This window comes from Tupaia chinensis, unplaced genomic scaffold (assembly GCF_000334495.1).
Source record: "Tupaia chinensis unplaced genomic scaffold, TupChi_1.0 Scaffold000646_1, whole genome shotgun sequence".
NCBI lineage: Eukaryota > Metazoa > Chordata > Mammalia > Scandentia > Tupaiidae > Tupaia > Tupaia belangeri.
The window spans coordinates 8867-19556 of record NW_006160167.1 but is presented as its reverse complement, the minus strand read 5'-3'; positions in this window follow the sequence as shown (position 1 = coordinate 19556).

Here is a 10690-nt window from a genome sequence, read left to right as displayed (position 1 = left end):
GCGGACGGAATCCGACCCCCGCAGTCCTCACACGCCTCCCTGGCTGGCGGGCCGGTCTTGGCGGCGCCCTCCTATGTCCAGGCTGAGGCGCCGGCCGGAGGAGAGCCCGGGAGACGAGCGCGGAGGTCGCCGAGGCGTGGGTCACTGGCCCCGAGCGCCAGCATCCGGGCTTGGCGACCCTTCCCAAGGGCGCGCAGCCTTTGTTCTCTCACCAGCAGCGTCTTCATCTCACTCCCACGGAAACCCCCGTCGTTTTGCCAACCTGGGGTTTGTAGAGAGTTCAAGATTGAAATCTGACGGCCCCGTTAAAATGTGCCGGTCGGGCCTCGCTGACCGGTTTAGGCTGACTACCAACAGTATACTGAGTTGCTGATATTCTAGGGGAATGGTTAAAGTTCTTTTCTTTTTCTCTCTTGGTTTACAGGCAACATAATATTCGCACGGGAGTGTTGCGGATTGTAATGATTATTACGTTAGTAGATTATCTGACATTTTAATGGACATCATGGTGTCCAGAATCCTTATCCCCGCCCCCAACGCAGACTCGCCCTCCTCACCATCACCAAGTTGGTTTCTAATTGGAGCTGTAGGTGACAAGAAAAGGGGGGGGAAGTGTGCTTTTGAATGGGATGTTTTCACTTGACCAAGGCTTCCAGTCTTCCAGAAAAAAATGTTTTCATTCCGTATACAGGTGACGATGAGATAAAATACAAAGTGAAGGGGGCCGCAGGTGGTGTAATGGTTAGGGTCGTAGACTCGCTTATGGCCTACGTGGTTCCAATCCTAAATCCAGGGTCTTGAAATAATTCATCTGAGTATGCTTGAGCACCCTTTCAAAGTCCCTGGAGGAGAATGGAGAAGGGGTTGCGACAGACCATCCCCTCTGGGGGGTGATTTCTCACTTTCCCTTTCTCTCTCTCTGGCAAGCAAGGAAAGAAAGAAATGTAGCCTGGAGTGATCTGGGTGTTCAGTCCTTTCTCTTCATCCTCATTTCAGCTCCTCTCACCTTAGCTTTTCACACTTTCCCTTCCTTATTCTAGTTTCGCATGGCATGTTAAATTTTGTTACTATTCAGTGCTAAATTGTGAACTCATTCTTATGACCATATATTAGCAGTGTGTTAAACAAAATAGGCATCGAATAAGCGAGCATGGACCAAATGAACTGAGTGTATCTAAAGAAAGCAGGTTTTTTAATTGTCATATCATGAAGCTATAATTTAAGCATTAACAGTGACCATAACTATAATAGTTGTACTAATCTAGCCTGTCCGGGTAAGATTCTTGGAGGATTTAGAGCCAGGAAATCCAAAAGGCTGTATTTGACAGCTAGCCCTGAATGATGGTGGACTGTGGAGCAAGTGAAATCTGGCTGGCAGAAGTCTTCTAGAGAGAGAATTATTGTGATGTAAGATTTGCATGTTGCCCTTTACCTTGGCATAGCTAAAAAGTCCGATAAAGCCAACTATTTCTTGTTTTTGAGTCCTACGTCTTTTGAGAATTTGGTAAAAGCTGTGGAAATTGCCCCAAGAAGATTGATGTACATGTAAAGCCCTTCCCATAGGGAAAGTTTCTCAATCTCAGCACCACTGATATTTGGGCTGGATGATTCTTTGTTATGGGGGAGGGGGGTCTGTCCTGGGAGTTGTACGATATTTAGTATCTATCTACTTGATGTCAGTAACACCCCATCTCCAATAAGTAACAACAAAAATGTCGCTAGACATTTCAACTGTTTTCTGGGTATCAAAATCTCTGGTTGAAAGCCACTGCCTAGAGGATGTGGTAAAATGGAAACTTCACATGAAGATTAGTGCATTTGAATTACAAAGGGGAAAAAATAAAGAAAAGGATAAGATTCAACATCTGTGAAGTGACAAACTAAATGAAAGGCGGATGAATTAGCATTACTACCAGCTGGTGTCCTACTTATGTTATAGAAATGTGACAGCAAATGGGATATGAACTCTTTAGAAGGATTTTTATACGTATTTGTGATTTTAATTGTGGTTGCTACAGTACTTCTACAGTTTTTCCTCTTCTGCCTTTTTTTTAAGAAAATGTTTTACTAGAGGGCACTCACTAGGAAGAAAGAGACAGAGGAAGGGAATGTGAAAATCTGCCTCCCCCTGTCCCCACTCCTGCAGTGGGTCACAGTCGCACAGCAGTCCCTTCTTCATTTCTCCCTCTGGGGATTTTTGGGCACATACATACATGCACCCTGCATGTTTATTAAGCCACCAGGTCTGAGATTCAAACTGTGCAACTGACCATGTGGAATCCAGCTGCTTTCCCCACCAGGCCATGGGCTGGTCCCCTCTTCTGCCTTTAGACAATTACTGTTGGTTAATATGTAGTAAGTATGTACCTTTTTAAATTAATTTTTTCAGTTTATTTCCAGAGAGAGAGAGAGAGAAGGACAAGCACTCTTAGTAGAGTCTCATGCCACAATCCCCTCACCTGATTTCCTAGCTAGCCAGGATCATGAGAATACACCCAACACATACAAGTCAACTAGGGAACAGAACTTACCATCTTCCATATGGATCTAGCATCACTCGAGTAGTTTATTATTGCTGTGCCCCCTAGTTGGTCCAGTATGTGCTTATTTTTTTTATCCAAAATCACAATCAGATTAAAATACTTTTCTGATGACTTGAAAGATTTATTTTTATTCTTGTATGATATTGGGGGTATGTGTGTGAAAGAGCTGAAGATTAATATATTATTTCCCCAAATAATAGCTTATTCCACATGACTTTTTTTCAATTTGTCTGTGGTTTGCACATTAGTGTTTAAATATAGTAAAATGCTCACCCAGGGTTTTTTAGAGAGTAAAAGATACAAGATCCTGGTTGTGTAGGGCCTTCTATCTAGTGAGAAGTCATAGCAGCAGCAATAATGATAACTGTAAACTCCAACCAAATGTTTTCTTTGCTGGCTCTTCCTCCTCTACTCCTTACATCTGTTGAGATTTCTCAGTTGCAACCTAGATTTTCTTGTCTTCTCTATACTTTCCCTGAAAAATCTCATTCACTGTGTGAAAAAATTGCAGATGACATCCACATTTCTCTGTAGTTCAAACTTTCTGAGATTTCAAATACCTACTTTCATCTCCACTTTAACATTTTATGGACATTGCACATATAATACCATATTGTATTGAGTCTTAAGGAACTTTGATTATAAGTCATGTTTATGTCCATTATGCCAGCTGAACTATCCATAATGATAAGATACTTTTTTTTTGGAGAGGTTTTTGCTATAGGGTGCGTGTGCTTGCCAGACAGAGAGAGAGACGGAGAGACAGAAAGCGAGAAATCACCCCCCAGGGGGGATGGCCACGCCGCAATCCCTTCTCCTCCGTTCTCCTCTGGGGATCTTGGGCATACATGCACACGTGCCTGACGTGAGTCTTAAGACACCAGGTCTGGGATGCGAACCGCGGGCGACTTCACGGGAGTCCAGCGACATAGCTATTAGGCTAACTGCTGGTCCCAAGATACTTTTGTATCTTGATTTCAAAGAGGCTAGAATAGGTTAATTACCTAACCTTCTTAGATACAACACTGAAAGCATTAGTGACCAAAGAAAAAGAAATGAATATATTGGTGCCAGCAAGTGTAGTAGAGGTTAAGGCACTGATACCAATTCCAATCCACATACGTCCACACAAAAATTTGTACTTAAGGGAACCAGCAGTTAGCGTAATGGCTATGTCGCTGGACTCCCACGTAGTCGACCGTGGTTCGTGTCCCGGACCCGGTGGCTTAAAACTCACGCCGGGCACGTGTGCGTGCGTGCCCAAGATCCCGAGAGGAGAATGGAGGAGAAGGGATTGCGGCGTGACCATCCCCCCTGGGGGGTGATTTCTCGCTTTCTGTCTCTATGTCTCTCTCTGTCTGTCTGGCGAGCGCACGTGCCCTACAGTGAAAATCTCTCCAAAAAAAAAAAAAAAAATTTTGTACTTAAATGTCCAGAGCAGCATTATTTATAGTAGCCACAAAATAGAAAAACCTAAATGTTCATCAGCTGATATCTTGATAAATAACCTGCAGTATATTTATAGAATGAATTATCATTTAGCCATAAAAAGGAATGAAGTTTAGATACATGCTACAACATGGATGAACCTTGAAAACTTTATGCTAAGTGAAGCAAACCAGTCACAAAAGACAGTGTATTGTATCTTTTGATTTATATGAAACCTGTGGAGACAGGAAGTAGACTAGTATTGGTCATCGGAAAAGTCATGATGCATTTTTGCATAGAAAAATATGACACGACTTTTCCAATGACCCAGCAGTTGCCTAGGGCTGAAAAAATTGGGAGATAAGTGGAAATGGGAATGGCTATGAAATTTCTTCAAGAGATAATGAAAATATTTTAAAACCGATCATGGTGATGGTTGCACGATTATGTGACTATACTAAAAACCGTTGAATTGTACACTTAATAATGCTTTTATAAAAAATGTGATTTCCAATAATAAAAAAATGAAGATCTGATATACTCTGCATTGCTATAGCCAAACCTACTTCTCATCCAGTCTACCCTAACTCAGTACATGGATATACCACCCACTCGGATATCCATTTCAACATCCTGGTTGTTAGCCCCACACCTCCCAATAGCTCAGCTCTCACTTCCAATATGTTACTAAGTCATGTTGATTCTACTCCAAAATGAATATTGACATTGTTTACTTTTTACCATCTCCACTGTTACTATTCTCACTCAAATCATTATCTTTCAGCCAGTTTACCTGGGGAGTAACCTACCAGGAGGTGGAGAATTCCTTCAGTTTCCTTTTATTACATTCACCACTAGCAAGCAGAATTTATCTTTAAAAATGCAGAGCTACTCATGATAACTTCTGTGCTTAAAATCTTTAACTGGCAGGACCAGCAGTTAGCATAAAGGCTATATCGCTGGACTCCCATGTAGTCGACCATGGTTCAAGTCCCAGACCCAGTGGTTTAAACTCACGCCGGGCACGTGTATGTGCGTGCCCAAGATCCTGAGAGGAGAAGGGAGGAGAAGGGGTTGAGGCATGGCCATTCCCCCCCACCCCCACGGGAATGATTTTTGCTTCTCTCTATCTGGCAAGCGCATGTGCCCTATAGCAAAAACCTCTAAAAAGGAAAAAAAAAGTCTTTCACTGGCTGTCCATGGCATACAGAATAAAACCCAATATTCAAAACCTTATCTGAGCTCCTCCTAGTCTTTTCTCTTACTATGCTTTAACTTCAATGAGCTTTTAGTTCCTCAAGGCAATCGAGCTCCCTGAGGCCTTGGTATGTGCTGTTCCCTCTCTTGTAGTATGCTCCTCACTATAATAGCTACTTTGCAGTCACTATGCAGCTTCCTGCTTAAATATCACATTCTTGGAGGCCCAGACATAGTGGTGCAGTGCTAGTGCAACGCTCTGCAATGCTGAAGGCCATATAGAGGATTGGGGGAGAGGGGAGGAGTTCCAGGTAGACCTTTACACACCGGGCACACATGTGCATTCCTGTGATCCTGTGACATGGGAGACTTGGAGGAGAAGACTACAATGTAGACCTTGTGGAGGGTCTCTCTCTCTCTATCTCTCATGAAATAATAAATAACTGTTAAAGAAATCACACTTGAGACCAGCAGTTAGCGTAATGGCTATGTTGCTGGACTCCCATGTAGTTGACCATGATTCGAGTCCCGGACCCAGCAGCTTAAACTCATGCTGGGCACGTTCGTGTGTGTGTACAACATCCCAAGAAGAGAATGGAGGAGAAGGGATTGGGATGTGGCCATCCCCCCCGGGGTGATTTCTCGCTTTCTGTCTCTCTGTCTCTCTCTGTCTTTTTGGCGAATGCATGCGCCCTATAGCAAAAACCTCTCCAAGAAAAAAAAAATCACACTCAGTGAAATCTTTCTTCCTGAGGTCCTTCCTTCAAGCCCCATCCAAATGTGGAATTTTTCCATTATATTTACTTCTAAAATAATGACATACAATAGTTACATTGTGCTTTTCTACTAGACACTGTTAAACGTGCTTTATACATTTTGATTAATTTAACTCTCAATAACTCTTAGGTAACTAAGGTACAAAATGGTTCAGTAAGTTACTCATGATTGCAGAGTTAGAGTAGGCTTCTGGCAGCTGGGTGTGTCTACGTGCCCAAGATCCTGAGAGGAGAATGGAGGAGAAGGGATTGGGTGTGGCCATCCCCCTGGGGGTGGGTGATTTTTCACTCTCCCTCTCTCTGTCCATCTTTCTCTCTCTCTGGCAAGCACATGCACCTATGGCAAAAACCCTAAAAAATAAAAAATATATTAAAAATTTAAAAATCCCAAGATGGCAGCTGCAGTACCCTGAAGATCAGCCAGAACAGTTTGCTGCAGGAGTAATTTCAAGCAAATGAAACTGGCAGAATAGCTTCTGAGTGTGAATTTACATAGAGATATCATAACTTGGATTGAATTCATAATGAGGACATTGAAGGAAAAAAACAGAATAAACAAAACAATTATCAGTGACTGAGAAGATTAAAAGTTGTGCAAGACGAGTAATCATAATGCTGCAGTGAATAGTATGTACACAGTGACAATGATGTAAATATGGATCTAACCACAGTTCTAACTACAAATAGAACTTGATTAGGAGGATAGGGGACTGAGAAGTCTATATGTGCACTGGAGGCAAGTGGGGGGAGGTGTTGAAAGACAGCCAATTTCTCATCTACTGTAGAGGGAAATCCACAGAAAATACCTAAAACTGAGGGGAAAAATTCAAGAAATAGTGCTATAAGAAGGTTATTTGGAGATGAGTAGACCAATATTAAAAGAGTTGATTGAAAGAATGGTCAGTAGCTGCCAACAGGTGGGAAACAGTGCTTTTCATAACTCGTGTCATAGGACTAGTGAAAATTTTAAACGGTGTGCATTTTCATCATGGTAAGATAAAATAAAAATAAATTCACCAAATGAATTTTTATTTCTGATAACTGCCTGACCATGCTGTGTCATGGCAGTTTAAGTGCATTCACAGTGCTTTGTATTTCAGAAAGAAAAATGACTAAGTCCAGGTGTTATAGTAAGTCCACATATTACTAGCATGCTTGGCATCTCCCTGTAATTAGAATCTCTACTTTTCATTCCAGATGAGGACATGCCTCTCATTCCACCATTCCATTTACTTAGCCCTCTTTGTACCACCCTTATTATTAGGCTCTCATGCAGCTGAAGGAACTTGAAAGAAGAGAATATCCAGACTTAATGTGCCTATCTTTGCTGTCTTTCTATTATTATTCTTTTATTAAAATTTATTTTATTTAACTTTATTTTATTTATTTATTTCAGTTTGACCAGAAAGGGAGAGAGAGAAAGTGAGAAAGCAAGCCACTAGGTTCTGAACTCAAACTGTAATCGGCCATGTGGGAGTCCAGTGCCCTTAACAACCACACCACCTGGTGGCCCCATCCATTATTATTCTTAAGCAAGGGGAAAAACAAAACAAGAAAATTAGGACTCAAATAGCCATAGTGGCAGGCATTGCTAGGATGCTAGGCTCTACAGGTTGGGACCACCTGGGAGTCCAGGGTTCAAACCTATAATCTCAGTCATTTGGGGAGGGAGTGGCAGGAGGACTAAGAAATCTTGGTCAATATAGGCAATATGGAAAGATCCTGTCTAAAAAAGAGCCCAGCACAGTGGTCCACACCTGTAGTCCCAGCTGGGAGGCTGAGGCATGAAGATGACAGCAGGACCATGTCTTTAAAAAAATTTTTAAAAGAGCCAGCTGTTGGTGCAATGGTTAAGGTGGCTGAATCCCACATGACTGACTGTGCTGTTTGAGTCCTGGACCCATCAGCTTGAAAAACACACTGAGAGCCTGTGAAGGCATATCCAACATCTCAGGCGGAGAATGAAGAAGGGACTACGGCATGGCCATCCCCCATCACTTTCTCTGTCTCCCCAGTGAGCACATTACTCTATACTAAAAATATATACATATGAGTGTGTGTGTGTATACACTATTAGAGCCTATTATATATATTATATACACACACACATATAGTATAGTCCAGTATGCTATATAGAACATATATATAATATTTTTATAATATATATATATTTCTTATTCTATTCTCCAGTCAAGAGTTCATAGTGGTGTTAATTGGACGAGAGATTTTGTCTTTTTTTTTTTTTAAGAATTTTTTAATTTAATAATTTTTTTTATTTGACCAGAGAGAGAGAGAGAAAGTGAGAAAGCAAGCTTCCAGGTCTAGGTCTCAAACTGCAGTCAGCCATGTGAGAGTCCAGTGCCCTATCCACCACACCACCTGCTGGCCCCACCTGGGCAGGATCTTTAAAAGGGAATAGACAGCATGGGTGGGGATGAAGAAAGGACAGCTTTTGCCTTCTTTCCCTCCTACTTCTTGCCTGGAATTCAGACATTAAGATGCAAGAGCAAGCAGTCACATTGTGACTTTGAACTTGGAAGCAATGAGAAAAAGGTTGGCAAAACAGGAGAACAGAGACCAGGCCACTGAAGTATTGCAACACCAGAGCAGCCCAGGACAGCCTTCCTTTGGCTTTTGTTTTGTTTTTGTTTTTTTTTGTTTTTTTTTTTTTTCAGTGTGTTTAAGATACCTCAGTTAGGTCTCTGTGTCTGGTAGCTATAAGTACTTCTTGTCTGCTACACAGGATTATGTATAATTGCATAAAATAGTTAACAAACAGGACCCACAGATGGTGTAATGGTTACATCACTGGACTCCCACAAAGTTGACTGTGATTTGAGTACTGGACCCAGCAGCTTAAAATTCAAGCCAGACACATGAGCATGCGTGCCCAAAATCCCAAGAGGAAAATGGAGGAGAAGGGATTGCAGCATGGCCATCCCCTCTGGGGGTGATTTCTTGCTTTCTGTCTCTCTCTCTCTCTCTCTCTGTCTCTCCAGTGAACACACACACTATAGCAAAAATCTCTCTCTAAAAAAAAAGGATTAACAATCACCAATAGAGACTTGGTTTAGTAAATGATGTCACATCATGATCACTAAACCTGGGACACTTTCTTTCCATTCCTCAGAGGAATTTATCCTATTCTCTCACACAAAATCATTAAAATAACAATTAGAAAAAAAAACAGTTACCCATCCCCAGTCCCATGATACACCTAATGACATATGCGTTATATTTGAAATCATGTAAAAATATCTGTATATATAGGGGACCAGCAGTTGCCATAATGGCTATGTCACTGGACTCCCAAGTAGTTGACCTCGGTTCGAGTCCCGGATTCAGTGGCTTAAACTCACGCCGGGCGCGTGTGTGTACATGCCCAAGATCCCGAGAGGAGAATGGAGAAGGGATTGTGGTGTGGCCATCCCCCAGGGAGGTGATTTCTTGCTTTCTGTCTCTCCATCTCTCTCTGTCTTTCTGGTGATCCCTATAGCAAAAAAAAAAAAAAAAAAAAAAACTCTCAAAAAAAATCTGTATATAAAAGAAAACACTAAAATCTGATCTACTAAAATAAAGTAGAAACTTAAACTTGCAAAATCATGATTTTTAAATATACTGTTTTAAAAATTATCTTTAACATTGTCGCTTCATTCTTCGAATTAAAGTACTAAAGAATTTTTTTACTGTTGAGTGCTCCAAATCAACTGCTTTGCTGTTTAGTTGCTACTAAACATGCTCCTATTTTGCCCGGGAGACATAGAGTATATAGTTCTTAAATATATGAAGCCATCTTTCTCAATGACAAGGAGTATTTGAGCACAGGAGAAATTATAACCCAAATTCACATTTCTTTTTTTTGTTTATTTATTTGTGTGTGGGTGGGTTTTTTTTGTTTTTTTGTTTTGTTTTGCTATAGGGCACGTGTACTCACCAGAAAGATAGAGACAGAGAGAAAGAAAACGAGAAATCAACCTCCAGGGGAGATGGCCACCCCACAATTCATTCTCCTCCATTCTTCTCTTGTGATCTTGGGCTCACACCCACACGTGCTCGGCGTGAGTTTAAGCCACCAGGTTTGGGACTCGAACCGTGGTCGACAACATGGGAGTCCAGTGACATAGCCATCATGAATTTACATTTCTTAAAAGAAGACGGGGGAAGCAAAGACATCTTGAATTTGGTCAATTACTGGGGCTACCTGAAGAGGGCACCAGAGTGAGGGGGGAGGGACTCTTCAGGCTTGTACCACCTGGAGGCATGATTGCACCACAGGGGGCACCTCCCTAGTTCACAGTTCTGCTTCTTCAATCAGTAGCACGAATCCAGCCACAGGGGCACATGCTGTTAAGATGTTGTGTTCTACAGGCTGGGAGTACATGGGAGGCCCATGTTCAATTTCTCCCACTCAATCTGAAAGCTAGGGGTGGTGGTGTGTGCCTTCTCCATTTCTTGTCTGCAATTTCTACATTATGGCGAGACTGTAAACAGTCATACTGTGACTTTGAACTTGGAAGCAATGCAAAAAAGAATGACAAAACAGAACTAGTCCACTGAAGTCTTGCAACACCAGAGCAGTCCTGAACAGCCTATGTTTGACTCTTTTTTTTTTTTTTTTAATAGATTTTCACTGTAGGGCGCGTGCGCTTGCCAGACAGACAGAGAGAGACATAGAGACAGAAAGCGAGAAATCACCCCCCAGGGGGGATGGTCACGCCGCAATCCCTTCTCCTCCATTCTCCTCTC